This window comes from Echinops telfairi, unplaced genomic scaffold (genome assembly GCF_000313985.2).
Source record: "Echinops telfairi isolate 266 unplaced genomic scaffold, ASM31398v2 ScPeMD7_7401;HRSCAF=8416, whole genome shotgun sequence".
NCBI classification, from domain to species: Eukaryota; Metazoa; Chordata; class Mammalia; order Afrosoricida; family Tenrecidae; genus Echinops; species Echinops telfairi.
This window is the reverse complement of record NW_022111301.1, coordinates 2726745-2733863: the sequence shown is the minus strand read 5'-3', so window position 1 is coordinate 2733863 and position 7119 is coordinate 2726745.

The following is a 7119-nucleotide window of genomic DNA, read 5'->3' as shown; positions in this document are numbered from 1 at the left end:
ATATATATATATATATATATATATATATATATATATAGAGAGAGAGAGAGAGAGAGAGAGAGACAGACAGACAGACAGACACAGAGAGAGAAATGACTCATGCAGTTGTAGGAGTATGATTTAAGCAAAGTCCATAAAATACGCTTACTCAAAAATGTCTTTCCACAGTGTCAAATTTATTTGTCCAGTAGGTTACCAAACCAGTAGACCCTTTCAGAGAGTTGAATGGTCCTGAGAGTTTGTTCAAGAGAAAGGATACTGAACAGGACAGTCTCAAAGTTAAACTTACATCTCACAGTGTCTGTAAAGGTCTCTGTGTTTGTAGTTTGTGGTTTCTGCTCAGCAGGGTATCGTAGACAAAGTTCTTCCTCCTGTAACTTTTGTCCTCACAGACACAAGAAATACAGGTCTTACCTCAAACAGTCACAGTGTGCTCCCCTTTGAGCTTGCTCGTTTGGCAAGGAAATCAGCTGTCAGATTTTTGGAAGAAGTGGTGGTTAGCTGTAGGGACTGCCTTTGCTCCAAGGGTGAACAAATACTGTTTGGGGTTTTGTCTTTTTACAAGTAAAATGTGCTTTCCATGTCCTTATCTAACTAACATCTATTTTGACTTAACTCCAAGTTTTATTTTAAAACCAGTTTTACAGACATTTGGCTTCAACTAAATTCCAAACTGGAGCCTTGGTGCTGTATTGAGACCAGAAGTCTAGCAGTTTGAAACCACCAGCTGCCCAATAGGAGAAAGATGAGGCTGTCTACTCCCATCAAGAGTAACAATCCTAGAACCTCACCGGGCAGTTCTACCCTGTCCTGTAGCTTCCCTGTGAGGGAACTCCAGTCTACTACAGTTATCAGTTTGTGTGCACAGCTGGGTGACTGAGAAAACCTAGTGGTGCAGCATTTCAAAGCACTCAGAGCCAAACAGAAAGGTTGTTGCTTCAAACCCATCCACCATTATATATATATTTATATAAAAGATGTGTCCATATGCTCTCTTTAAGTATTCATAGCCTAGAAACCCCCCATGGGGCAGTTTTACTTTGTCCTTTCTATTGGATCATAATAAGTCCAAAGGGACTCGCTGTTATGGGTTGGGTGAGTGCAAGGGCAGAGATGGGAAAAGAGAGGTTTGGTAAAAATGAGAATTTTAGAACATTTGACCAAATGAGCAAAGTAGGAATATGTAGCTATCCATTGCAAAAGTTTTCAAATCTTAATATATAAAATAAAACTGATAATGCCATTAAGGAAATGACTACATGGTGGTAAAGATATGAGTGGTGATAAAACAATGATGGTAGTTGTTACTGGAGAAATAAATTATGAACTATTTATATACATGCAAGTTATAATGTCATACTTAATCAGTAATATAAGATACTAAGTTATCATCTCTTAGCTTCCTATCCAGCCGTTCATACTTCATTTGTGTTGCCAAGGAGGGAACCATGGAGACCAGAGTTCTCATGCTTTAGTTGGTTCCTTGCGATATGATCTGCCAATGTGGAGGAAATAGATGGAGACAAAGACTATAGAGGGAAAAATGTTATGCTTGTTATGCCATTAGAATCATCTCTGCAAAATCCCTTCACCTTTGCTTTGCTCTAATCTCAGTACCAGCAAGACAGCCCCCTCTCTTTAGAGGTCTGGGTTGCAGCTGGTCCTCTACTCAGCTTCTAAATTTCAATATGTCTGACTTCCTCTCTACTATAACTGTGCTGAAAAGAAGTGTTCTCGCATTGGTTTTACAGTTCTATAACACTAACTTAATCATTTTTATACATTCAATCAAAACTTATAAAACTATAAATTATTTTGGATTTGTAAATTGGACGCTGACTGATGAAACCATGCTGAGTAGCTAGTATATGCTTTATTCAAGTATATAGTTGGTAGTCAGTAAGTACCAATTTTTGTGACCAGCTAGAGCTGGAAACAGAAATGTATTTCTACTGTACATTTCTCTCCCCAGGGAGTATTTACTAGACTACTGAAAACATTATCTTCATAGTCGGGCCATGAGAACATTCACCCCAGAAATAAATCTGATATGATAGTAAATGTGTAGGTATGTGTGCACATAGTTGTGTATGTTGAAATCCTATGTCTAAGAATATATATATACAATTATCTATGTATATACTTATGTATGTATATATAGTTAGATACAGAATATATATATACAATTATCTATGTATATGTATATACTTATGTATGTATATATAGTTAGATACGTGTGTGTATAAATGTGTAGGTTCCTGCATAGCTGTGTAGATAGATAGATAGATAGATAGATAGATAGATAGATAGATAGATAGATAGACAGATAGATCCTGATGGTGCGGTGTGGTCATTAAGAGCTCTACATTTAATTAACATGTTTAAATTTTAATTCATCAGCTATTTTGTGGAAGAAATATGTGGCAAGAGGCTTTCTTAGGAAATGCAGCCTTGGAAACTCTGATGCAATTATACACTGCCCTACAGTGTCTCCATGAGTTGGAATTCACTCAGTGGCAATGGGATGCTTCCAAAAGTTCCATGAACGTTTTAAGCACCCTTGTAGTATCTGACCAAATATATATCAGTGTTGTAATTATATATGTGTATATATATAATATTTAATATCTCTCTTATTTCCCACACATGGTGTTAAAAATACCACTCCCAGAATCTCACAGTCCTGGACAACTGGTTGCACATAGGCAGGTGAGGCAGAGGACATGACTTTGTTTTTTTGAGGACATGACTCTGAATAGAGGCTCTTGTCTGGTGAGCAGTGGCTGTTAGGGCTTCAGGGCTGCTCGGGTGGTTCTAAAGTGAGTGGAACTAAATGCATTCTGGTCCCTTCTTGCTTGGGGCCTTACCCTTTCAGCGAGCCCTGCTGATGCTATCCCTTCCTCCAACCTCTGCCAGTATCTCCAAAAGCAGCCGTAGCAACAACAGAAACAGCAGCAGCAGCACCAGCAGCAGCAGCAGCTACAAGGAGAAATAGAAGCAGGGTCCCACAAATATTTATTATGGTGTTGGCAAAATGTATAAACCATATAACATTCTATTCCACAGAATGTATCATGGATGATATGAGATACATACTCGAATATATAGATTTTTTTTTAAACATGGAGCATGATACTTTGGAAAGTGCTTCAAGTGCAAACCCTGGTATTAACACAATGCTAATAAAACACACTATAGAAGGATTCATTTATTTCAGTCATAGCCTACTTTTCACTTATAAAATAACTTATCTTACATTTTGCATTTACAAAAATAGTGAGAGTCAACTATTTGATTATTTTGTGTATGAACAACATAGATCTGGAAGTAATAAACATGAAGTTGCAAGGCAGATTAAGGCTAGCTGTGATGGTTATGATGATGTGGAAGCTTCACTGAGCCAAGATTCTCAGTTGTTTGGCAATTAGGTAATGATGTTATTTGGCAATTATGAAATGATGTAGTCATGCTCTATTTTGATATAATACCAACTTTTGCATAACAATATAGTTTTTTTGAACCTGGCCACATTGTTAAGTGTGGAGTGGGTGTAGCACCAGTGACTGCAAGAGTGTTATCTATCACAAAGTACACATTTCCCTTTTACAAGGTTACATGTTAAGATGTCTAAGTACAAAATTCCCCCCAATACAAAGAGAAGCAGAAATTTCCTGCCATTTATGCAAAGAGGACATGTCCAATTTTGATGCTTCTTAAAATTAAAAGATATTAAATAAAGTAAGATGCAATATTTTATTTAAAAGTCCCACTGATAACACCTGAGACATAGATGGGCCCAAATAAAACAATAAGATTGCAGAAATGACAAGCATATCTTTCTTGGTCTGAAACCAATTCTGCTTAAAACCTGTGAGTAATTTTGAAGTATTTATTAAAATCTATAATGTTATTCATGTCATTCTAATTAACTTTTGTTTAGAAATTTATTTTTAGTCTTACCAGTAAATTTTATTTTTAATCCCTGAACAATTATTCAATAAGGCAATGTATGTTTATGGTATCTTGATACCATAACTGTCCTTGAAGAAGGAATTGATTAAAAAACCTAAACAAATATATCTAGTGGATTGAAAACAATTAAATTTCCAGACCCATAGTCTCACAAGATACAGTGTTTGCTTCATGTGAGACAGCTAAGCTATTTGGTAGGAAAGATACAGATCTGGATAATGTTTAATATTTTAATGATATCCATTTTCTTGAACTTATTCCAGAATAAAAAGAATAAAAATTAGGACATGTGTGATAATAGGTATCACGTTATTATTTACTGAAAAGTTGTAAAGGTACCCTCTTTCCCCCAAAATAGGCAGTGTCTTATATTAATTTTTGCTCCCCAAAATGCACTAGATCTTATTTTCAGGGGATATCTTATTTTTCCATGAAGAAGAATACAGTACACACTTACTGTTTATTGTTTTATTAAAAGAGACCTCAGACTTTCTGTCTGCTCTGGCTGCGCTGCGGCCAACGTTGAGCTGCATGGTAGCACCCGCCGCCATGGTCCAGAGTCCAGAGTTATGGTAGTTTCGGGAGGCCTTATTTTCAGGTCTTATTTTCGGGGGGGATGCCTTATATTTCAGTGAGAGGCAAAACTGTAAGTAGGTCTAATTTTGGGGGATGTCTTACTTTCGGGGAAACGTGGTAGTAGTGTTTCCAATACACTAACCTTAGTTTCTGCTATTGTTAACCCCTTACAGAATGTTTGTAACAGCTAATGAAACAAAATGACCATGTGAATGCTTTATTGACATTTATTTAGATTTTAATCAAATGTTCTTCTCGTGTTCTGGGACCCTAGCAGAATGCCCCGTTCATTTCCTCATCCTATTACTCATAGTGGTTTTAACTATAATACTGTTTTTAGGCGCCGTCGAGTCTGTTCCCGCCATTGCGACCTTGCGTAGAACACACCAAGAACACTGGCCTGTGCTTGAGCCAAGTGTTACAGCAACTGTGGCCACCCATCTTCCTGAGGGTCTTTCTTTCTTTTTTCATTTTGCTGCCCTCTGCTTTATCAAACCTGGTGTCCGTCTGCAGGGACCAGTCTCTTCTGACAAGATGCCCAGAGAATATAAGACAAAGCCTTGCCATTCGTACTTTGAAGGAGCACTCTGGAGGTTTAATTTCTTCCCAGACAGATGAGGTTGTGCTTTTCGGAATCTATGGTGCTTTCAGCATTCTTCTCCAGCACCACAATCCAAACACATGGATCTTCTCCTGTCTTCCTTGCTTAACGTCCCATTTCACATGCATATGAGGCAATGGAAAATACCAGGTCCGCCTTAGTCCTCAAAGCAACATCCTTGCTTTTCAATATTCTGAAGAGGTCCTGGGCAGCAGAATTAACGTAATTTGGTTTTTGTTGTTGTTGTTTAATTTCCTGTCTGCTCCTTCCATGAGCACAGTGATTGTGGATCCAAGCAAAACAAAATTCTTCACAACATCAAACATTTCTCCATTTGCTTCAGTGATACCTACTGGCTCAGTTGTGACGATTTGCCACTTCTTTACACTGAATTGTAACCATATTGAAAGCGGCAATCACAGGTTGTTAATCAGACTTCCTCTTATCCAGATGCCACATTCTTCTTCATAGAAGTCAATTTATCTGATTATTTCTCAGGATACAGATTGAGTAATATGGTGAGAGGATACAACCTTAATTCACACCTTTCCTTATTACAAAACATGCAGAATCCCCTTGTACTGTTCCCTCTAGATCCCTAGATCCATGAATACGTTCTGAATGAGCACAATGAAGGGTTACAGAAGTCCCATCCTTCTCCAGGTGATCCGCAGTGTATGATGGTCCACATTGCTGAATGCCTTTGCAGAGGCAATGAAACACTAGTAAACATCTTTTTAGTGTTCTCCATTTTGAGAGTAGAATCCAGAATATTTGCCAAAAAGAGCCCCCAAATTATTGAAAAACAGATTTTACACTCAAAGTTGCAGATAAGATTATGGCAGCTTAACTACTATTTAATTGATCTTAAAATAAAGAGCTTAGCCTGGATTATATCGGTAGGATTAATGTAATCACAAGTTTCCTGAAAAGAAGAGAGAGGGTTGTAGAAATGTTCATGTCAAAATGATGTGAGGTGAGAAATAATGGTCTGGTTGTTGATGCCTTGTTTTGTGGACAGTCTCTAGAAGAGGGTAAGAACAAAGAAATGTATTCTATTCTGGAGTCTCCAGAAAGGAATGCAACTCAATAAAAATGTCTATTGAAGTGGATTGAGAGTTACTTTACGCTTCTGGTCCACAGAACTGTAAAAAACAACATAAGTGTCTTTAGGCAAATTTGTAGTCATTGGTAAAGTGACAATAAGAAATGAATAAAACGTGTATTTTCAAATTAATCAAGATTTCACTGAAAATATACCTGTATTGATTGTTTTACCTAGTAGCTATTGACGACTATACATTCTTATGAACTTTTCACATGGATATATGATATCACATGGTAGGTGTAGCAGAAAGAACTGTACGGTTTTTGCTAGTTTATTGACAAGTTTTCTTTTCTTTTTTTAGTATCCCCTCCAAACCAGTTTTGAGTTTACATCCACAAATATGAGAGGGGGCTTCAAAAATGTGACATTTTAATTTAATTGTCCACAGACCTTTCGAAGTTCTTGTGTATATACTGAGGTTAGGCAATTTCTGGCCTTGTGTAGAATATCTTTTCACTTACCTGCCAACAGTACATTGGGTGAGCACTTATTTCATATTTAAGACAGAATGTAGGTCAAAATCTGGGAAATTGTTTCCACCTACCATGTTAAACCAAATATAAGCTAGTGTGACTCTGGGAGCCTTTTAACAGTAGGGAGAGACTATCATGGCTAACATATTTGTTTAACAAAATGAAGCAGTTTTTCATACTGCAGAGTTTGGCTTTGGGGATATTAGTGGCCATGCATAAGAATTATAAGCTGGGGGTGGCAGAAAAAACTCAACTATAACTGCATTGAGTTAGCATTTTTGAAATCGTTTTATTAGGGCTCATACGATTCTTATCACAATCCATACGTACATCAATTGTGTAAAGCACATTTGTACATTCATTGGCCTCATCATTCTCAAAACACTTGC